Below are 25708 nucleotides of genomic sequence, written 5' to 3'. Positions count from 1 at the left end.
GCAAATGATTTTTTAGAAACAAAAAAAAAATTTGGAAAAAATTATAGTCTTAGAATACAGACTGAAATCTTTAATATGTATTTTCAAGAAAAATTAATGAAATAAAATAGAACGGTTAATTAGATCATGATATAATTATGTTTTTTAGTGGCAAGTGGCTAAAAAAGTTTAAAAATTGTGTTCACAAAAATAAACTACAGTAATATTTTAAAAATAAAAATGGAAAGGGGGTATTGGCGCCCGCAGGCAAATGATTTTTAAGAAACAAAATAAAAAATTGGAAAAAATTATAGTCTTGGAAATCACAATGAAGACTCCACTATGTATTCTCAAGAAAAATTATAAAAATAAAATATTATGGATAATTAAATCATGATAAAATTATATTTTAGTTTCACATGGTTAAAAATGTTTGAAAATTGTGACCTTAAAAATAAACATGAGCTATATTTCGAAAATAAAAATGGAAAGGGGTTATTGGCGCCCGCAGACAAATGATTTTCAAGAAACAAAAAAAAAAATTGGAAAAAATGATGGTCTTGGAAATCACAATGACGACTACACTATGTATTCTCATGAAAAATAAATGAACAATAACTAACTCATGATAAAATTATGGTTTTTAGTTGCAAGTGGTTAAAAAGTTTGAGAATTGTGTCCACAAAAATAAACTAGACCTATATTTTGAAAATAAAAATGGAAAGGGTGTATTGGTGCCCGCAGGCAAATGATTTTAAAGGCTCAAAAAAGAAATTTGGAAAAAATTATAGTCTTAGAATACAGAATGAAATCTTTAATATGTATTTTCAAGAAAAATTAATGAAATAAAATATAACGGTTAATTAGATCATGATATAATTATGTTTTTTAGTGGCAAGTGGTTATAAAGTTTAAATGTTGTGTCCACAAAAATAGACTAGAGTAATATTTCGAAAATAAAAATGGAAAGGGTGTATTGGTGCCCGCAGGCAAATGATTTTAAAGGCTCAAAAAAGAAATTTGGAAAAAATTATAGTCTTAGAATACAGAATGAAATCTTTAATAAGTATTTTCAAGAAAAATTAATGAAATAAAATATAACGGTTAGTTAGATCATGATATAATTATGTTTTTTAGTGGCAAGTGGCTAAAAAAGTTTAAAAATTGTGTTCACAAAAATAAACTAAAGTAATATTTTGAAAATAAAAATGGAAAGGGGGTATTGGCGCCCGCAGGCAAATGATTTTTAAGAAACAAAATAAAAAATTGGAAAAAATTATAGTCTTAGAATACAGAATGAAATCTTTAATATGTATTTTCAAGAAAAATTAATGAAATAAAATATTATGGATAATTAAATCATGATAAAATTATATTTTAGTTACACATGGTTAAAAATGTTTGAAAATTGTGACCTTCAAAATAAACATGAGCTATATTTCGAAAATAAAAATGGAAAGGGGGTATTGGCGCCCGCAGGCAAATGATTTTTAAGAAACAAAAAAAAATTGGAAAAAATTATAGTCTTGGAAATCACAATGAAGACTACACTATGTATTCTCAAGAAAAATAAAAGAACAATAACTAACTCATGATAAAATTATATATTAGTTGCACATGGTCAAAAATATTTGATAATTGTGACCTTAAAAATAAACATGAGCTATATTTCGAAAATAAAAATGGAAAGGGGGTATTGGCGCCCGCAGGCAAATGATTTTTAAGAAACAAAAAAAAAAATTGGAAAAAATGATGGTCTTTTGGAAATCACAATGACGACTACACTATGTATTCTCAAGAAAAATAAATGAAGGACAACTAACTCATGATAAAATTATGGTTTTTAGTTGCAAGTGGTTATAAAGTTTAAATGTTGTGTCCACAAAAATAAACTAGAACTATATTTTTAAAATAAAAATGGAAAGGGGGTATTGGCGCCCGCAGGCAAATGATTTTTATGAAACAAAAAAAAATTGGAAAAAATTATAGTCTTGGAAATCACAATGAAGACTACACTATGTATTCTTAAGAAAAATAAAAGAACAATAACTAACTCATGATAAAATTATATTTTAGTTGCACATGGTCAAAAATATTTGAAAATTGTGACCTCAAAAATAAACATGAGCTATATTTCGAAAATAAAAATGGAAAGGGGGTATTGGCGCCCGCAGGCAAATGATTTTCAAGAAACAAAAAAAAAAATTGGAAAAAATTATAGTCTTGGAAATCACAATGAAGACTACACTATGTATTCTCAAGAAAAATAAAAGAACAATAACTAACTCATGATAAAATTATGGTTTTTAGTTGCAAATGGTAAAAAAGTTTGAGGATTGTGTCCACAAAAATAATCTAGAGTAATATTTTGAAAATAAAAATGGAAAGGGTGTATTGGTGCCCGCAGGCAAATGATTTTAAAGGCTCAAAAAAGAAATTTGAAAAAAATTATAGTCTTAGAATACAGAATGAAATCTTTAATAAGTATTTTCAAGAAAAATTAATGAAATAAAATATAACGGTTAGTTAGATCATGATATAATTATGTTTTTTAGTGGCAAGTGGCTAAAAAAGTTTAAAAATTGTGTTCACAAAAATATACTAAAGTAATATTTTGAAAATAAAAATGGAAAGGGGGTATTGGCGCCCGCAGGCAAATGATTTTTAAGAAACAAAATAAAAAATTGGAAAAAATTATAGTCTTAGAATACAGAATGAAATCTTTAATATGTATTTTCAAGAAAAATTAATGAAATAAAATATTATGGATAATTAAATCATGATAAAATTATATTTTAGTTACACATGGTTAAAAATGTTTGAAAATTGTGACCTTAAAAATAAACATGAGCTATATTTCGAAAATAAAAATGGAAAGGGGGTATTGGCGCCCGCAGGCAAATGATTTTTAAGAAACAAAAAAAAATTGGAAAAAATTATAGTCTTGGAAATCACAATGAAGACTACACTATGTATTCTCAAGAAAAATAAAAGAACAATAACTAACTCATGATAAAATTATATATTAGTTGCACATGGTCAAAAATATTTGATAATTGTGACCTTAAAAATAAACATGAGCTATATTTCGAAAATAAAAATGGAAAGGGGGTATTGGCGCCCGCAGGCAAATGATTTTTAAGAAACAAAAAAAAAAATTGGAAAAAATGATGGTCTTTTGGAAATCACAATGACGACTACACTATGTATTCTCAAGAAAAATAAATGAAGGACAACTAACTCATGATAAAATTATGGTTTTTAGTTGCAAGTGGTTATAAAGTTTAAATGTTGTGTCCACAAAAATAAACTAGAACTATATTTTGAAAATAAAAATGGAAAGGGGGTATTGGCGCCCGCAGGCAAATGATTTTTATGAAACAAAAAAAATTTGGAAAAAATAATAGACTTGGAATCTCAATAAAGACTACACTATGTATTCTCAAGAAAAATAAAAGAACAATAACTAACTCATGATAAAATTATATTTTAGTTGCACATGGTCAAAAATATTTGAAAATTGTGACCTGAAAAATAAACATGAGCTATATTTTGAAAATAAAAATGGAAAGGGGGTATTGGCGCCCGCAGGCAAATGATTTTTATGAAACAAAAAAAAATTTGGAAAAAATTATAGTCTTGGAATCTAAATGAAGACTACACTATGTATTCTTAAGAAAAATAAAAGAACAATAACTAACTCATGATAAAATTATATTTTAGTTGCACATGGTCAAAAATATTTGAAAATTGTGACCTCAAAAATAAACATGAGCTATATTTCGAAAATAAAAATGGAAAGGGGGTATTGGCGCCCGCAGGCAAATGATTTTCAAGAAACAAAAAAAAAAATTGGAAAAAATTATAGTCTTGGAAATCACAATGAAGACTACACTATGTATTCTCAAGAAAAATAAAAGAACAATAACTAACTCATGATAAAATTATGGTTTTTAGTTGCAAATGGTAAAAAAGTTTGAGGATTGTGTCCACAAAAATAATCTAGAGTAATATTTTGAAAATAAAAATGGAAAGGGTGTATTGGTGCCCGCAGGCAAATGATTTTAAAGGCTCAAAAAAGAAATTTGGAAAAAATTATAGTCTTAGAATACAGAATGAAATCTTTAATAAGTATTTTCAAGAAAAATTAATGAAATAAAATATAAGGTTAGTTAGATCATGATATAATTATGTTTTTTAGTGGCAAGTGGCTAAAAAAGTTTAAAAATTGTGTTCACAAAAATAAACTAAAGTAATATTTTGAAAATAAAAATGGAAAGGGGGTATTGGCGCCCGCAGGCAAATGATTTTTAAGAAACAAAATAAAAAATTGGAAAAAATTATAGTCTTAGAATACAGAATGAAATCTTTAATATGTATTTTCAAGAAAAATTAATGAAATAAAATATTATGGATCATTAAATCATGATAAAATTATATTTTAGTTACACATGGTTAAAAATGTTTGAAAATTGTGACCTTAAAAATAAACATGAGCTATATTTCGAAAATAAAAATGGAAAGGGGGTATTGGCGCCCGCAGGCAAATGATTTTTAAGAAACAAAAAAAAATTGGAAAAAATTATAGTCTTGGAAATCACAATGAAGACTACACTATGTATTCTCAAGAAAAATAAAAGAACAATAACTAACTCATGATAAAATTATATATTAGTTGCACATGGTCAAAAATATTTGATAATTGTGACCTTAAAAATAAACATGAGCTATATTTCGAAAATAAAAATGGAAAGGGGGTATTGGCGCCCGCAGGCAAATGATTTTTAAGAAACAAAAAAAAAAATTGGAAAAAATGATGGTCTTTTGGAAATCACAATGACGACTACACTATGTATTCTCAAGAAAAATAAATGAAGGACAACTAACTCATGATAAAATTATGGTTTTTAGTTGCAAGTGGTTATAAAGTTTAAATGTTGTGTCCACAAAAATAAACTAGAACTATATTTTTAAAATAAAAATGGAAAGGGGGTATTGGCGCCCGCAGGCAAATGATTTTTATGAAACAAAAAAAATTTGGAAAAAATTATAGACTTGGAATCTCAATAAAGACTACACTATGTATTCTCAAGAAAAATAAAAGAACAATAACTAACTCATGATAAAATTATATTTTAGTTGCACATGGTCAAAAATATTTGAAAATTGTGACCTGAAAAATAAACATGAGCTATATTTTGAAAATAAAAATGGAAAGGGGGTATTGGCGCCCGCAGGCAAATGATTTTTATGAAACAAAAAAAAATTTGGAAAAAATTATAGTCTTGGAATCTCAATGAAGACTACACTATGTATTCTTAAGAAAAATAAAAGAACAATAACTAACTCATGATAAAATTATATTTTAGTTGCACATGGTCAAAAATATTTGAAAATTGTGACCTCAAAAATAAACATGAGCTATATTTCGAAAATAAAAATGGAAAGGGGGTATTGGCGCCCGCAGGCAAATGATTTTCAAGAAACAAAAAAAAAAATTGGAAAAAATTATAGTCTTGGAAATCACAATGAAGACTACACTATGTATTCTCAAGAAAAATAAAAGAACAATAACTAACTCATGATAAAATTATGGTTTTTAGTTGCAAATGGTAAAAAAGTTTGAGGATTGTGTCCACAAAAATAATCTAGAGTAATATTTTGAAAATAAAAATGGAAAGGGTGTATTGGTGCCCGCAGGCAAATGATTTTAAAGGCTCAAAAAAGAAATTTGGAAAACATTATAGTCTTAGAATACAGAATGAAATCTTTAATAAGTATTTTCAAGAAAAATTAATGAAATAAAATATAACGGTTAATTAGATCATGATATAATTATGTTTTTTAGTGGCAAGTGGCTAAAAAAGTTTAAAAATTGTGTTCACAAAAATAAACTAAAGTAATATTTTGAAAATAAAAATGGAAAGGGGGTATTGGCGCCCGCAGGCAAATGATTTTTAAGAAACAAAATAAAAAATTGAAAAAAATTATAGTCTTAGAATACAGAATGAAATCTTTAATATGTATTTTCAAGAAAAATATTATGGATAATTAAATCATGATAAAATTATATTTTAGTTACACATGGTTAAAAATGTTTGAAAATTGTGACCTTAAAAATAAACATGAGCTATATTTCGAAAATAAAAATGGAAAGGGGGTATTGGCGCCCGCAGGCAAATGATTTTTAAGAAACAAAAAAAAAATTGGAAAAAATTATAGTCTTGGAAATCACAATGAAGACTACACTATGTATTCTCAAGAAAAATAAAAGAACAATAACTAACTCATGATAAAATTATATTTTAGTTGCACATGGTCAAAAATATTTGATAATTGTGACCTTAAAAATAAACATGAGCTATATTTCGAAAATAAAAATGGAAAGGGGGTATTGGCGCCCGCAGGCAAATGATTTTTAAGAAACAAAATAAAAAATTGGAAAAAAATATAGTCTTGGAAATCACAATGACGACTACACTATGTATTCTCAAGAAAAATAAATGAAGGACAACTAACTCATGATCAAATTATGGTTTTTAGTTGCATGTGGTTATAAAGTTTAAATGTTGTGTCCACAAAAATAGACTAGAGTAATATTTTGAAAATAAAAATGGAAAGGGGGTATTGGCGCCCGCAGGCAAATGATTTTTATGAAACAAAAAAAAATTTGGAAAAAATTATAGTCTTGGAATCTCAATGAAGACTACAAAATGTATTCTCAAGAAAAATAAAAGAACAATAACTAACTCATGATAAAATTATATTTTAGTTGCACATGGTCAAAAATATTTGAAAATTGTGACCTCAAAAATAAACATGAGCTATATTTTGAAAATAAAAATGGAAAGGGGGTATTGGCGCCCGCAGGCAAATGATTTTAAAGGCTCAAAAAAAAAATTTGGAAAAAATTATAGTTTTAGAATTCACAATGAAATCTTTAATATGTATTCTCAAGAAAAATTAATGAAATAAAATATAACGGTTAATTAGATCATGATATAATTATGTTTTTAAGTGGCAAGTGGCTAATAAAGTTTAAATATTGTGTCCACTAAAATAAACTATAGCTATAATTTGAAAATAAAAATGGAAAGGGGGTATTGGCACCCGCAGGCAAATGATTTTAAAGGATCAAAAAAATAAATTCGGAAAAAATTATAGTCCCGGAATACACAATGAAGACTGCACTATGTATTCTTAAGCAATATTAATGAAATAAAATATGAAGGATAATTAAATCATGATATAATTATGTTTTTTAGTTGCACATGGTTAAAAAAGTTTGAAAGTTATTGTGAACACAAAAATAAACTAAATTTTTTATACCTAGTTTATTGAACATATTATGATCAGAGGACACATTATTTATTGTGATTGACATTAGTTCATATGAATTACTGGTATAACACTAATACTCGTATGGCTTTAAAACTGTGATCCAAATTATGACAATATTAATCAGGTATATATAATATTGTATTAAGTATTCATTATAAAAGTTAAAAAAAAGTATGTATAATTCACTAATATATAAGTATAATATTATATTTTAGTATTAATATTTTCCTCGTTAATTTTTAAATATTTTTCATTGATATGTTGACAATTTTGAATACCTTGTTAGTTAGTAAGAAAAGATCTATGCAAAGGTCACGACCAGTGATGATAGTCATCTATCATCACTTGAGCTCAACTTACCATTGTCTATAGGTACCTAACCTAAACAAACCTCCTAATGACTTAATTAACCATCTGCATGTCCGCGGGGAAGGCAGTGCCGTAGCCAGGGTTAGGATTTGGGAGGCGAAGTGTATACAGTACTATACACCCAATACCCCTCGGGAAGGCTGACTACGACACTGGGTTTAATAAGTATCAATCTAAATGATCGTATAAAAATAAATGCTATTTGGTTAACGCGTGACAAACGGATGGTTAACTAGGACACTTTGAATAAAAAGATCCCTAGTTGATTTCCGATTTTAAGTGTTTACTTATCAAGTTGTTCTATTGATTGTTAACCTCTTAGAAATAGCTCTTATTATTAAGATGTTGAGCCTCTTGAAATATTTTTCTCCCTACTAGATTTTTAGGAATTCGGTGCAACTGCTTCTTAGATAATATATTATGGATAGAGCCATACCAATTTTTTTGGTGTACCTACATAACTTTAAGCACATATTTATATGACGACGAGTGTCTGGCCGCGATGAGTGCATAAATGAGTATACCTACGTGAGGGGAACTGTTGTAAAACATCCATAGTACATTCTATCAAGTCCTAACAAATATTGTCATCTTAACTCGCAAGTATGATTGGATGTAAATTGTACAAGTAATATCTAATAATTATTAAAGATTTATAGTGTGTATAATATTGTCTCCAAAAACAACTTTTGTAATATGATTACATAAATTAATGGTGTAATATCTAAATTATTTCCCCTTCCAACACACTAAAATTATAGTTATCATGCTTTTCTGGGCCCAAAAACGTCGGGTGATACCATAATGGTAATTTTATTTTTATTTTTATATGGTACCTAATAAAAACGGTCCTAAACACCAGAAATTGAATAATTATGATTTTGAATATTTTTTAAATGAAACGATCTAAAAAAAGTTTACACAATCTGTTCTGCAATAAATTATTATTATTTTTTATTTCAACATAACATTTTGCTGTGTGATTGGTAATCTTTACATCACAGTGTCTGTACATTTTTTGTCACAAAGACCAATTTTCCAGAAGAAAATTTAATCATCTAAAATATCTCAAATTACATACTTATTGTTAATTATTATTATTAAAAAGTTATAGTATGAAGTATAATATCTCATATAGACTCAAACAATGTACAATTGGTTTCTTATTATTTTTATTATTACATAATATACGTCTTTTTTTTAAACAAATCCTTCGGCAATTATATATCCATATTGCGTGTGTTTGTTTAGAAACACGTGAGTTTGTGGGGTAAGGATTCGTCACTAAGAACCCAGGTGGTCACCCATCCAGGAGCTAGTGACGCCAGGCGATGTTTGACCACGGCAAACCACCGCGCCACACCATACCCCAAAATACAGTATACGACTAGTGTGCAGTGCACATACCAGGCCAGAGGCAATTTTTTTGTTTTCAAAATATCAACTGCATAACCTGATTTTACTGTTTGGTTTTATACACATGTAAATATGACGAGGATTCGTCACTAAGAACCCAGGTGGTTGCCCATCCGGGAGCTAGCAACGACAGTCGATGTGTTGACCTTTAGGTCCAAAATTTCCTTTTTAACATAATATAGAAACCATATCTGTTATATGACATAATTAGTACTTGTTCTTCTATTTTTCATCAATTTCAAGAATGTTTTTTTATTTTTATAGCTAATAATAACAACAACACGTATGCCACTTAAAATATTGAATACCTAGGTAATAAATACATTCGTGAACAACAAACATTTTTTTTTTATTTCTAAAATCTTAAATTCAAAAATTCCATTAGACTAGTCGAAAAAGTATAGGTACGATTAACACTAGTATAGATTCCAACACTCAACTAAAATAATAATTTAATAATGATCTCAGAAAAATGAACTATCACCAGATCTTATTTCTTCTTTCCAGTATTAGAGATTTGGATTAATTTTAAAAAACTAGTAATATAAGTTAAATTTTTTTAATCACCTTCAAAAGTTGTTTTTCTTTTATCTGGACAAATTACTATTACAAATTTTTATTTTAATACATTTTATGTTTTCTAGAGCAAAGACTTTTTATGCATTTTATATATTTTTTTCTTTTTTGTAAGCTTAATTGTATGCTTATTTCTAGGTTAGTAATAGTACACAGCATAATATTTAAAAACTTATGTGATAAAATTCTAAATGTTTTTAGTGCATCTTTTGATAGTTTATCGAAATTCAAACACTTAGGTAATATTTTTATGGATCAAAATAAAATTATATTAAATGAAAGAAAAATGAAATTTTTACTAGCTTTTAAATTTTTTTTTTAAATTTATACAATATATCATGTGTCTCAAATAACAAGGGTACACTTTATTGCTCATTAACCTGTAAATATCTTTCAATTCTGTTTGTTGGACTTCAAACTAGACAAATCAATCATAAATTCCTATATCACTTAAAATTCTTTTATGTCATCTATTTCTTCTATCTTTTTAAATGCAAATCCCTATTTTAAATATCATTTATGGATATCATGAAATTCTCATACAAAGAAGGGCTCATCTGATCATACCAACCTAGTATGTCGGGTTACAAAACAAAAAAATTTAATTTTCAATAATTTACAAAATAAATAATGCCATTATACACTATAAAAAAAACCAAATTTACTGGAGATCAAATCAAAAAACTAAGAAGTATAAATAAAATATAAATAATCACCACTTAAATCATCTACAAAAAATGATTAAATCAACTATACTTTTATTAACAAAAAAACTATTTAGGTAATCAAAAAACATAATTTGTAATCAACATCGTTATACTTAACAATTATAACTATAATTTTTATAAGATTTAAATAAAAATAAAAATATTTAACCAATTAATTCACTTATGAACAGGCAAGAAATTATATTAACATATATAATATATAATATTCATACAACTTCAACAACAAAATTATCATTAATGACAAATTAATAAAGAAACACAGACTCAGGTTTAACATAAATTAACTGAATTTTATATATCTATACTCACGTTCCTATTCAACCATAAAAAATATATGCTTTAATTAATAATAAAATGTAGGATAAAGAAAACCGACATTCAAAAACCTTTCGATTATTATCAATCAAAATATCAAACTATAGCATACCTACAAATTAACAAATTATTAAAATGTAAGGATTTAATTCATCACAAAGTGGCGTCCAAAAAAATGTGACTGTTATTCATAAAAGATTTAAATGAACATATACATTTCACTAGAATAACCCTGTTAAGATTATTTTTAAAAAGAATATTTTAAACGAAAGAATTAAACACAGAGTTGTTAAGATTCAAATAAATTTAAAATTATAGTCTAAACGTGGAATAATAATAAATAAAATATAATCCAGAAATGTTTAACACGTTTTATATTAAATAATTAAACACAGAGTTGATAGGATTCAAATAAATTTGAAATTATAATCCAATGACTAATAATAAATAAAATATAATCCAAAAAAGATTAATACATTTTTTATAAAAGAATTAAACACATAGTTATTAGGATTCAAATAAATTTAAAATTATAGTCCAGACGTTGAATAATAATAAATAAAATATAATCCAAAAAAAGATTAATACATTTTTTATAAAAGAATTAAAAACATAGTTGTTAAGATTCAAAGAAAATTAAAATTATAGTCCAAACGATGATTAATAATGAATAAAATAAAATCCAGAAATCTTTAACACATTTAATATAAAAGATTTAAACACTGAGTTGTTAGGATTCGAATAAATTTAAAATTATAGTCCAATGACAAATAATAAAAAAAATATAATCCAAAGAAGATTAATACATTGTGTATAAAAGAATTAAAGACAGAGACGTTTAGATTCAAATAAAATAAAAATTATAGTCAAAACGTTGAATAATAATAAATAAAATATAATCCAAAGATTAACACATTTTGTATAAAAGAATTAAAAACATAGTTGTTAAGATTCAAAGAAAATTAAAATTATAGTCCAAACGATGATTAATAATGAATAAAATATAACCTAAAGAAGATTAATTATACATTTTTTATAAAAGAATTAAACACAGAGATGTTGAGATTCAAATAAAATAAAAACATATTATAACTATATTATAGGACTAATGATGAATAACAATAAATAAAATATAATCTAAAGAAGATTAATACATTGTATATAAATTAATTAAACATAGAGATGTTTAAATTCAAATAAAATAAAAATATATTATAACTATATTATAGTCCAAATGATGACTAATAATAAATAAAATATAATCCAAATATTAACATAGTTTTTATAAAAGAATTAAACACAGAGATGTTTAGATTCAAATAAAATTAAAGTTATAGTCCAAATGATGACTAATAATAAATAAAAAATAATCCAAATATTAACATATTTTTTAAAAAAGAATTAAACACAGAGATGTTTAGATTCAAATAAAATAAAAATATATTATAACTATATTATAGTCCAAATGATGACTAATAATAAATAAATAACAGAGATGTTAAGAATTTAGATTAAAATTAAATTAAAATAAATAGTCCAAACGACGACTAATAATGAATAAAATATAATCCAAAGAAGATTAATTATACATTTTTTATAAAAGAATTAAACACAGAGATGTTGAGTTTCAAATAAAATAAAAAAATATTATAACTATATTATAGTCCAAATGATGACTAATAATAAATAAAACATAATCCATAGCAGATTATCGGGAATATAATTCATAGCCCACTTAACAAATAATTCTGATTTAAATACAAAAGAAAAAAAATAATGATAAAAAATAATTTAAATAAAATCATATTAAGGAAATCACGACAATTTGTCATAATCAATAACATACTATATTATCAACAATGCACACCAGAATTTCCAGAAAAAGCATGCCTTACAACATATAAAAATTATTAAAGGAACTAAACGAAATAAGGAATGAAATTCCACAAATAGTAAAACAGGGCATAAATTAAACAAAAAAATTATTTAGGCAAAAGTCATGGAATAGTAAGCTTTAATCCAGGTGACCGTGGTCGGAGTGGATAGGACGGGCCAACTACTCGAGGACGTCGTCAATGGAGGCGATCGATGCGTGGATGTACAGCAGGGGCCTTGAGCTCGCGCACCACAAGAGCGAGGCGGTGCTTCTTACCAAATTTCGAGCGTTCGTCCCTCCTCGCCTCGTGGTTGGCGGGCACCACATCGAACTAGCCAAGAAACTGAGGTACCTCGGCGTCATGTTTGACCATAGGCTGACCTTCGCGCCCCACATCAAGACCATTGCTGAGAGGACCTCCCGCTCGACAGTGTCCCTGGCGAGGATAACGCCAAACGTAAAGGGCCCGGGTCAGTGGAAGCGGAGGCTCCTCTCCTCGGTGGTCGAGAGCCAATTGTTGTACGCGGCTCCGGTGTGGGCCACCCAAGTGTCTAAAACCGCAAGAACTACGGAAAATCTGATCCGGCCCCGGAGGGCAGCCGTCCTGAGGGTGATAAGGGTCTATCGCCCCGTCTCGGATTAGGCATCGCTGCTCCTAGGCCACCAGCGGATCTAGTGGCGCTAGAAAAGAAGTAAATAAGCCGAAAATGAAGTCGAAGAAAAGTAAAAAGAAGAAGACGAAAGAGGGTCCGGCAATTGTCGATCTCGTGTCGGAATTGGAAGCCTCGACTTCGAAAGAAGTAAAGTCGGTCAAGAGGAAGAGATCCGGGACCACTGGGGCCGTTGAAAAACCACGACGGTGGTGAGGCAGGAGCGTGAGACAACACTGCGCGAATGCCAGGTGATTTGGGACCACACGACAAAGGCAGCGTGGACGAGGAGGATGATTCCAGACTTCAGAAGGTGGGTGTATCAGTCAAGACTTGAAGCCATGACATTTCACATGGCCCAGGCATTGACTGGGCACGGATGCTACCAGCACTATCTGTGGAAGAGGAGGAGGGCAGCTGACCCAAACTGCATGCACTGTGAAGAGCCGGAGGACGCTGTGGAGCACACGTTATTTAACTGTCCATTCTGAGCAGAAGACAGACGGGAGATGGAGCAATGCGTCGGCCGGCCACTACAACCCAATGATGTGCCAGATATCATCCTGGGGCCGGAGCAGGAGCTCCTCCCAGATGATGCATTCAGGCTTGATGGCGGAGGAACAGAGGTTGGCGTTTGGCAGAATGGTGGAGGCGATTCTCGGGCGGAAGGAGAATGCAGAGCGGGGCAGGCAGGCGCGATTAGTATGGTGAGACGTTTGGCGCAATGAAAGTGAACCGTTTACGGTGCGGACGATGGCCTAGCGACCGAACCCACCGGCGATCAAAGTCGCGCTGGTCCGCAGTCTGGGGGCGCACCCTTAGCGCACACGTTGGTACCCGAAAGACGGTGAACTATGCATGGCCAGGATGAAGTCAGGGGAAACCCTGATGGAGGTCCACAGCGATTCTGACGTGCAAATCGATCGTCTGAGCTGGGTATAGGGTCGAAAGACTAATCGAACCATCTAGTAGCTGGTTCCATCCGAAGTTTCCCTCAGGATAGCTGGCGCCGATGTATGTTTCCCGCCCGTTCGCGGGCTTACGGACGCCGGTGGGACTCCACGCTGTACGGCGCGGTAACAACCCGCTCGTAACACGGAGGATGTCTCATACGGTAAAGCGAATGATTAGAGGACATTGGGGCCGAAACGACCTCAACCTATTCTCAAACTATAAATGGGTGAGATCGCCGGGTTTTACCTGGTACACCGCGTGAACCGCGTGCGAAGCCGGCGACGGAACCCTAGGCGCTTAGTGGTAGAGGTGGGTCGGTCGCGAACAAACGAATCAAAATGACCGAATCAGTCTAATGACCGAATTGCGACCGAATCTAATATCTAAATGATTCGGTCATTCGTTCATGTGATTTTTAGATCTTTTGGATCTCGGTACCCTTTGACTCGGTCAAATTGACTGATTATAATGTTTCATGGTCTGGAATCTGGAAGGACTGGGACGTATAAAATAGTTTATATTTTGATGTTAACTAGACTGATTTAGTGAGTCGCATAGATATTAATATATCTATGGTGATTTGGTCACTTCTTTTTCTTTATTATTGTTCCATGTTATTACATAATTATTAATAAGATAAAGAATTTTAAGAATTACAACGAATTATTATAAAGGATAAAGGATAAACTATAAATAGTATAATATTCTTTTATTAATTTATATCATAAATGTTATATTGTAAATTGTAATAGAATTTGCCATTTGGTAGTCATAGTATTTGGTAATAGTTAAATAGTTTTGTAATAGTTACATAGTACATATTTGAGTATAAACTACTTATATTGAGTTATACACATGGGTTAAAGTGGAGAATCAGTCACCCTACCTCTAAATGTGGTTAAAATAATTTAAAAATAATAAATAAATATCAGAATTAAATTATAAAGTAAAATTAATATTTGATAATAAAATAACTGAAAACATCATTCATGTTAGAATAATAAAATCATATTATTACAAGTTAACCATACAACAAAAATAAAAATTTAACATAATAACCAATTAAAATGTCATCATTTACAGATTTCTACAAGACAATAGGTACCTAAAAATAATCCTAATAATCTAATTGCAGATCAATGTTCAAAAACAATAAAATAAAAATAAAAATTTTTAATTTATAAAAATAAATAAATGTAAGCTGTAAGCCAAGAAATTAATTGGATTATCCATTCAGATTCCAGATCATAATCATGAAATCCTTATACAAGGAAGGACTCATCTGATCATACTAAACCACTACATTGGACTACAAAAACAAAATTCTAATTTCCTCTGTCTCATGAATAAACAACATAACAATATATTCAAAAAAAAAATAAAAAATACTCATGGGAAACAAAAAGTAGAAGTCTACGCCAATCACAAAAACAACAAAACCAAGTTGTATGGATACCACTAAAATATATGAGTTAAAAGAATCTCAAGTCATATAGGAATTTATGATTGATTACAGCGTATAATTAAAGGGTAATGATTGATAAAGTGTACCTACCCTGTTTTGTGGGACACACGGTATATATATATAAATGTATGATAAATGCATAAAATATTTAATTAAGTAATTTTTATAGTGTAATAAAAGAATGTAATTTTTTTAAAGTCATATTTAACTGCGTATATTTAATGAATTTTTAGTAACTACATAAAAATCCTAGCTCTACAGTTATTAATCATAACTTTTACTTCCAATCATGCGCCTACTTTCAAGTTTATTTTTATAATCACTATCATAGAACAATCGTGTAAAGTAATATTAAACAAAAGTACACAAATATTTTATTTTGAAATTGATGTCCTTAGATGAATATTTTGAGAATGAGAATTTATAATATTTAAATGTTTTTACTTATCAAACAACAACTTAAACACTTTTTTTTATTGAGCATTACAATACTTTTCATAATATAACTATTAACTATAATATGTTTATTGAAATTATAAATTTGTATATAAAAATAAAATTTGTTATTTTAAAGATAATATTCGTTTGATTGATGTGATATTTTAACAAAATATGTTATGACAAAGTCATACTTTTTTCAAGACTTTTAATAATGCAAACAATCAACAATCAAGAGCTTTTTTGACTTGATAACACTTAAGAGGATGTCAGTGCATTCCTTTTTTTTCTCTCTGACCCACGCACAACATACCAAATATTACGTTCACTATGATAATAATAATTTCTAAAATTAGAGTAAAATGTCCTCTTTTAAAATTTTAAGATACTTATTATTAAGAGCATCTTATAGGCTATATTTTAAGCGAGCTATGAATACTTTAAAATACTCATAACTCACTTAATAATTAAAGTATAATAAGCCTATGATATGGCCTATATAAAAATCTAACCATTAATTTTTCTCTAATTTTTAGAAATTATTAAGATTATTGTGAACAAAAAATTTGATATATTGCGCATGAGTCGGAGAAAAAAAATTCCACTGACATCCTCTTAATCGGCCTAACCAACCTTCTCTTTTTATTCTATCCCATAGTCGAAGGTTGTAAACCTTACCTAACCTGGTAGTATCACTCAAAGGGTCGAGTGACCTTTGCAATTTAAGATCCTTTCCTACATATTCAGAATTGTTAACATAACTATTCTACCTAACTATTCCCCTTCCCCCCACCTAACCTTATCCTCTCTCTCTGCCACTACCCCTCTTTCTTCCTATCTCAATCACACCCTCCCCTTCACCTAACTCACTGACTCTCATAACCTCTCACAATACTCTCTCACTTTTGTTCTGTTTCCCCACCTAACCTTATCATATCCCTTTGACACTACCTCTCTCATACCCTATCACTTTCACACCATCCCCCTCACCTATCTCTCTTACACTCATTCGTCTTACATTCCCCCTCTACCCGTTTTTCTCACACTTGCACCCTCTCATTCACTTTATCTCCTTATCCTTCATCCTATCTACCTCGCTCACTTCCTCTCACACTATCCTTCTCTCGCCCTCTCTTTACAAGTCACTATAGTACCTACCCTGCCCTACCTAACCTAATCTAACCTTACCTCACACTATCTCACTCTCTCTCTCTCTCTCTCTCTCTCTCTCTCTCTCTCCCCCCCTATCTCTTTATCCTTCTATGCCCCCACTCTCACACTCCCAGTCCCTATAGTACCTACAGGTCATCGTACCTGATAATTGGAAAAATATTTAAATATCATTGAGGAAACTATTAAAAAAAAAATTTTAATTATTATACCTGATCAATTTCCTAATTTTTATCACGATTTTATTGATAACTTGAATAGTGTTCTACCAGTGGTTAGAAACGAATAATTTAAAAATTGCTAGTAATCTATCCCCTGATCAATTAATAAATTAATACCTAATATAAAAATAAACCTACTGAAAAATAGAAAATCACTTACCCAATATCTGAGTCTACTATAAAACTTCATCTTCGAAACATTGTTAATACATTACACACAGGCTTCACAACGAATATGATATTTAGTTGGCAAATCTTCACTGACGAATACCATCTCTGAAATTTCAATAAAATATATATGTGTGTGTTTTTAGATTCTGAGCGGAACGATGAATGTATTGATTTAACCATGATGTGTGTTTTTTTTTTTTTTTTTTTGTGTCTGGTGTCTGTCATCACGTTTTGGGGCAGTAAAAGTGCTTTGATATTTGACTTCAGTACCTCGTTCGATCAGAAAGTGAATCTAGTTGGTACTTTGACTATAATGTATTAATTTATGTTTTAAATATTTCATTCAAGATCTTATTATTTCTTCACTAGTTCACTAACCACAACAAGTTAACTACTTGAACTCGGATACCTACCGGTTCGTTTTTATTTTAATAACGTAAAGATTAATTATAATTACTTGTATTAATGTTTATTTATTTTACTTCGATAATTTAAAAATATTATTCCAATTTATTATTTATGAATTTTTGATATTATATTGTGTTTTTTTTAGAAAATGAATAATAAATGCAATTGTAATAAATTATTGAATTAGGTACCTACGTAAAATATAAAATAACCTATTCATGAAAAAAACCTAGACATAATTATTTTTTTAAGAAAAACAAAATTGTTCAATCTTATATACATAAAAAAAATGTTTTATATTAATTAAATAACTTACCATTGTATCAGTACCTACATATTATATTATATCATTATTGTAAATAAGTGTAACTAATGCCTTTGTTGTCGATGTGAATATGCTCAATAAAAAAAAGAAACACCATATAAAATAATTATAAAATTGTTTACCTATAAATCTGTAAAAATTGAATTGAATTTTAAATGGTTTAACTTTTCAGCAATATGAATTATAAATATAATGTATAAATAGGTAATAATATATTAATCTATGTCAGTTGTTGGCTTATTGTATACATTTTGTATAATATTGTATACCTTAATAAATACCGAATGTAATTCATTCTATTAATCATTTTTTGATAATTTCTAACGTACAAAACCTTATCAACCATAAATTTTAATTTAATTGTGTTATTGTTCTATGAAAATATTAACAGCTATTAAAAATACAGAATTTAATATTACAAACAAAGTAATATTGGATGGTTAAATACTACACCTTCAGTGATAAGTACATGAATATGAGGACAGTAAGTAGGTACTTAGCAGCTACACAGTTGCATTTTTTTACAAGCTATATTATTATAATATTTTTTCAGACGATTTACCATTGAAAACCACACATAACACATTCAAACAAATCAAATGAAAGTTCACAAAATTTCATTGAGCTAGTAGGCGTCAATGGAAACTTGGTGTGATAAAATAATCGACTCTAATAGTAAATAATAATTTTATCTTGATCTCGTGTTTATATGAACTTTATGTTATAACACAGTTTGTATTCTGTTTACATATTTAGATAATGAAGATTTTGAAATTTTGATAATAGTATTAAAGACAAGGACTGGAAGGAAAATAAAAGCTCAGAAACATCATAAAAAAGGTCTAAAATCAGAATTTGATGACATTTTAACTAGAACAAGGTGTCATAGTAAAGATTTTTGTAACAACTTTAATAAAAATACTATCGGTCAAATGGTTTTATAGAGAGATATTAAATTAATTAAAGTTAAAAAATAATTCCCTGATAAATTGTTTTTACAGCAATTTAAACAACTTATGGGCAAGCAAATATTATCAAGAAATTATAGTTTTGAATAAAAATAAAATTATCAAACATACATTACATTATGAAATTAGCCTATAGCCTAATATTGCCTACAGCCATAGGTAGCATAATATTATTAAACATAAGGCCATGATAATTATAATGAGTAAACTTTTATTTTACATTGTATTTCAAACAAGTATTACCTATATTATTAAAATAATAATAAATTATTCAATTTAATAAACATAATAATAAAAAATGTTTTGGTCTTGTACTCTTGTTGTTCAAAAGCATTTGATAATTTTATAGTCATTATCAGTATAGAATATATTCTCTTTTTAATTTGTCATATTATTTGTTACTTTGATACATAAAAATAAGCTTATTGACTTAAAGACAAGTAGTATTTTATTTTGTGTTATTTAATTTAATATAAAATTATTTTTAAAGATATTGATTACATACCTACAACTATTAAATGATTAATTTTCATCCTTATATATATATTGCCTGTACAATTATAAATTATAACACAACAATTTTAATCAAATTTCAAAAAAACTAACAGTCAATAATATTTTATATTATATACTATATTGGATATTATATGACACAAAAATAAACATAGCTTAAATTCAATACTGCCATATTTTGGTATGTCTGAAAATCAATTTCTGTATGCAATACAACCACATATCAAAATATGACAGTCTTGCATTTACTTAAAAAATTGTAAAAGGCCATAATAAGTCTGACTTTTTGGATTCAAGGGAATGTTTTATTATATTTGAAAAAGTCACAATATAAAGTATGTTTTAAGTACCTATTGTAGTTTTTAGTTTCAATGCATAGGTGAAGAACTCTTTGCAAACATCACCATTGTAAAAGTGTACGAACGTGTACCTCAATTATTTTATAATATTAAGCCGCAAAATAATTGGTATTGTAACGATTGTCGTCAATTCGTACGCTGAGCAATGAGCATGGCTAATATGCTGAGTGTTAATAATACCAAGGTGTACATATTATGTATGCAATATATATTATGCTGACGCGACGTTTAGCACACGTCGTGTTAATGACCGACCGGGACTCCGGACGAGTAGAGTCGATGGTGGATGGAGAGAAAGGCTAGAGTCAGATGTCGATAGTTGGACAACAACCCGAAGAAGGCCCGCGGACGACCACCTCAACCCACATCGGATATCGACACCAAAGACACACCATGGCCTGATCGGTAACTCTCAGTTATAATTTATAGGTATGCCTAACATATATATTATTAATTGATGTTTGATATATTATAATTTATAAGACTCGATGTTGTAGTAATAATTATACATAAATATTTAATAACAGTTACACATATATAAATACGTTGAGTTCCTTGCTTCACATATTAAGGTAAACTTGATTCCTAACGATAATAGCACACACCGAGGTCAAGTCCCGGAGACCTCGTTAATATGAACAGGACGTTACAGTTGGTGGAGGCGCCCGTCCCTGGAGTCCCGATTTTTTTCTTGGGGGGGAATAAAATTTATTTTTCTCTACGGAAAAAATTTCGATTCTAAGGTACACCCCTTGTGTTGTGATATTATTTTTGGGTGTCATGTAAATCTTATGTGAAGTTATTGGCCCAATAATTCTTAATGGATGTCAAATTTTAAATTAAACGAAATATTAATAATCAGATTGCTAAGGTAACAAAATCAAATATATTATTTTTAAACGAACAATTTCATTTAGAAATAAATGCAGCGGATTTAATAATCATATTACGACAGATTGATGATAAGAATTTGGGAGATTTTTTTGCAAATTCGAAATTTGGAAGATTACCTTTATCGGCTAAGTTAGTTAAAAAATGTACTCTGTGCACATTATACGAAGTCAGATGTTTAAGTAAAGATGAATTTAATACGCTAACACCAATAGAAAGAAAATTTGAATTCATAATATCCCAGAAAACAGTATCGTGGATACTTTTGTTAGATAAATCGGAAGTAGTGGGTTTTTTAAATTTTGTAACATACATTGTGAAGAATCATCAACACTTGTTCAATTAAAAGAACTCGCAAAATCGGCTATAAAAATTTTTAGAGGTGGATTTCTTGATACTGAAGATAACGATTATTTTAACGATGGTAGTGTAGATCTTACCTTTACTGAAAATAAGCAATCATTAGAGTTAGATAAAAGTCAGAAACAGTTTTGCGAAAAAAATTATAGTGAACCAGATTCACCGCGGTTAGGATTAGAAATACAAAAATTAAACTCAATCCGTGAAAAATTACCTGGTATATTAAAGAAAGCGTTTGATAAACAAAAAATATATGCAGACAGAGGGAAAAGAGATCGAGATTTTTTTGTAGGAGAAAAAGTTTTAGTAAAGATTAATGTAAGAAATAATAAATTTTCGGATAGATATGAGGGTCCCTACACAATTTTAAGAAAAATAAATCCAGTCACATATTTAATTGAAATTGATAAAAATGGCAAAAAACAATCTGAAAAAAAACATGTTCAACAAATACAAAAATATAGAGATCGATCACAAATAGAAAGTGTGTACAATTATAGTTAAGACTTAAGTATATAAAAAAAAAAAATTGTAATCAATTGAACGTACGTGTATATGTGACATATAACTATATTAGATTAAGTATTTAAAATATTTGAATAAAAAATCAAAAAAATTAGGATAATTTTTTGATTATTATTAATAAATTGAATTACAATTAAAAATATTAACATGTAATGATAATTTGGGGATCTAACACCAAATTATTTACCAAGTAGTAAATAATATTACAGTCGAGAGACCATCGTATAATAAATTATTTCGCAACCACTTAATTTCTTGTTATTGTTAAGCAATATTAACGAAGTTTCGTCGGTTGTAAAAAAAAAAAAAAATTTAAATAGATAAAATAAAAAATTGCTTGACGTTATATTTTAATACAATAGTGTAGGTATTTTTAATAGTTTTGCATTTTAGTTAAATAAATAGGTCAATGAGTAAACAACGAAAACACTTATTCGACATTATTTCATTTATAGGCACATAATATTATAGTAAGTACTAAGTATATATATAATTATATATATACATATAAGTGAATGATATACACACCGGAGCATTACTACGACAGTCAACGAAGAATGCTTAACACTTATATTAAAGATGTAATTTAATCAGTGACATGAAATAATATTTAATAATCTACCATTTTTATACTATACATATAATTATTAATCGTTTTGTTTTAATTTATTCTGTTATTTAAATAACTTGTTAAAAGGTTCACAAAAGTTACAATTATTCTAATATTAGGCATGATAATAATTGATATGTTTCAAATAGAGGAGTCAATTGTTTACAACTACCAAGGAAGCAGATCAGGTATTAATTATTACTAAAATAAAATTGTGTTATAGAGGAGAGAGAGAGCCAAGGCAAATGTTGAGAGTCAGAGGTAGAGTGCTACACAAAGATAATATAATATAATTTTGAAATTAGGCAAATATAAAATTTTAAGGTAAGATAGCTGAATGTAATTTACACTATAGTAAAAAAAATATATATATGTACCTATATTGAAATTAATAAAAATATATTGTATCACCAGAATGTAAACGTGAAAAAAAAATGTGTGTTTACAGTTTAAATTTGTCTAATAATAATGTATTACCTTCATAAGTATCTATTAAATTCATATACGAGTATATACTTATATAAAAATTTTTAAAACCTGTATCTAATAAAAAATATATAATATTATTATTAATTTGTTTGATGTACCTAATTGTATTAATTTATATTGTATTCATCGATATATAGAAAAAAATAAATGTGTAAACAAATATGCTACTTATTAAAAAATGAATTATATATTAGGTAATTGTATTCAACGAATTGTTTTCGTCGAAATATATATATATAAAGAATGTGTCTTAATACATACATGTTATGTTTAATATATTAATTAACTTGAGGGAAACTGAAAGGGGTAAGTGGAGACAGCCGTGGGTGTCGGTATTCAAGGATGGAAGAGTCAACTACAATCCGTGTCACTATCCAGAAGTTATAAAGATATAATTTATAATATACATAAATAATATATTGTTATATACGCATGTCCATTGCCTTGGTAAAACAAACTTACCTTAAATATCAATTATTTTGGGCTTTGTTAGAGTCCGCGACGTGTATGCACTCCGACGCTGAAATGGAAACGCATCAGATACTGTTGAATTGAAGTCTAAAAATAATGTGATTTATGAAAAAAAAAAGATTAAACGGTAATCAGGATGTTTTCCGTTCATGTCTACTTTGCTATCCGATTGAAATGTTAGAATATTTCATTAACTGCGTCTTCTGCGACGACATTGACAATCGCCATGGATTATATTGTACTAAATCAATAAGAGAAATCCACAGATATAAATCATAATACAACTCTTATATCAACGATGCCCGTGTATACAATTTGTTCATTGAAATAATGAAATGTGATTACTTTAATGAAATAATGTATAGCATTAAACTAAAATTATGTTTATCAATATGCAATATTCTTTTAATTTAATTTATTTGATTATCGGTTAAGATGGTGTATAATAGTGTAGTCATCGGTCTGACATCGGTCTCGTCGTCGTCACAAGAAAAGTAACATATAAAAATTTCGATTAACTCGTAATGATTTAATGTGCGCGTTGAGATTAAATATGTTTGTGGTCAGGTGTCAGCGTCGTCACAAGAAAAGTATCTTATAACATTTTCGAGTTACTCGTAATAATATGATGGGCACGCCGAATTTCATTATTTCATCGGTTTAACGTCATCATTATAATCAGGAAAAATAACGTATGACAAGTTCGAGTAACTCGCGTAATGATTTAATGTGCGCGTTGAGATTAATTATGTTGGCGGTCCGACGTCGTCGTCGTTGTCACAAGAAAAGTAACTTATAACATTTTCTAGTAACTCACAATAGAACGGCATGCGCGTTGAAATTAATTATGTCGGCTGTCCGACGTCGTCCTCGTCACAAGAAAAGTAACTTATAAAAATTTCGAGTAACTCACAATAGAACGGCATGCGAATAGAGATTAATTATGTTAGCAGTCTGATGTCGTCGTCGTCACAAGAAAAGTAACTTATAACAACTTAGAGTTATTCGTTATAATCTAATGTGCCCGACGAGTTTATATAATTTTAGCGGTCCGACGTCGGCGTCGTCACAAGAAAAGTAACATAAAACAATTTCAAGTAACTCACATTAGAACAGCGAACACGTTGAGATTAATTATGTCGGCTGTCCGACGTCGTCATCGTCACAAGAAAAGTAATTTTTAACAACTCGAGTTACTCGTAATTATATGATGTGCACGCCGAGTTTCATTATTTCATCGGTCTAACGTCGTCATGGTTATCAGGAATATAATATAACAAGTATATATATATACTTATATATATTATTATATATATAACGTATAACAAGTTCGAGTAACTCGTAATTATTTGATATGTGAGAAATGTTTAATTATGTTGGCGGTCCGACGTCGTCGTTTTCACAAGAAAAGTAACTTATAACATTTTCTAGTAACTCACAATAGAACGGCGTGGGCGTTGAGATTAATTATGTTGGCAGTCTGATGTCGTCGTCGACACGAGAAAAGTAACTTATAACAACTTAGAGTTAATTTGGATAAAATTAGGGTCTTAAAATTATGGTCTGAAAAGACACAATGAAGACTGCACTATGAATTCTCAAGAAAAATAAATAAAGGAAAACTAACTCATAATAAAATTATATTATTTAGTAGCGAGTGGTTAATAGGTTTTGAAAATTGTGTCCACAAAATATGAACTAGAGCTATATTTTGAAAATAAAAATTGAAAGGGGTTTGTGGAACCCGCAGGCAAATGGTTTTTAAGGATCAAAAAAGAAATTCGGGAGAAATATGTACTTAGAATACAGAATGAAGACTGAAATATGTTTTCTCAAGCGAAATGAATGAATAAAATATGAAGGATAATTAAATCGTGATATAATTATGTTTTTTAGTGGCAAGTGTGCTAATAAAGTTTAAAAATTGTGTCCACAAAAATAAAGTAGAGCTAAATTTTGAAAATAAAAATGGAAAGGGGGTATTGGCGCCCGCAGGCAAATGGTTTTTAAGGATCAAAAAAGAAATTCGGAAAAAAATATAGTCTTGGGATATACAATAAAAACTGCAATATGTATTCTCAAGAAAAATAAAATAAAGGCAAATAACTCATAATAAAATT

The 25708-nt window shown here is 28.8% G+C and overlaps 1 long non-coding RNA gene and 1 pseudogene across 1 annotated transcript in view; one reads left to right on the top strand and one right to left on the bottom strand.

Annotated features, from left to right (window-relative positions):
- LOC149055243 (uncharacterized) overlaps window positions 1-23728 on the bottom strand; it is a 93397-nt gene extending 69669 nt beyond the window's left edge. Inside the window, exons 1-2 of the long non-coding RNA XR_016192182.1 lie at window positions 23580-23728; window positions 17659-17774 (exon numbers count right to left, since the gene is read on the bottom strand). This is a non-coding gene — a long non-coding RNA (uncharacterized LOC149055243). The remainder of the gene's footprint in view (window positions 1-17658; window positions 17775-23579) is intronic.
- LOC149055238 (uncharacterized) overlaps window positions 1-25708 on the top strand; it is a 429976-nt pseudogene that overhangs the window by 154070 nt on the left and 250198 nt on the right.

Source organism: Diuraphis noxia, unplaced genomic scaffold (assembly GCF_037042655.1).
Source record: "Diuraphis noxia isolate RWA-SAM2 unplaced genomic scaffold, SU_Dnox_SAM2 contig0005, whole genome shotgun sequence".
NCBI lineage: Eukaryota > Metazoa > Arthropoda > Insecta > Hemiptera > Aphididae > Diuraphis > Diuraphis noxia.
This window is presented reverse-complemented; position numbering and strand designations above follow the sequence as displayed.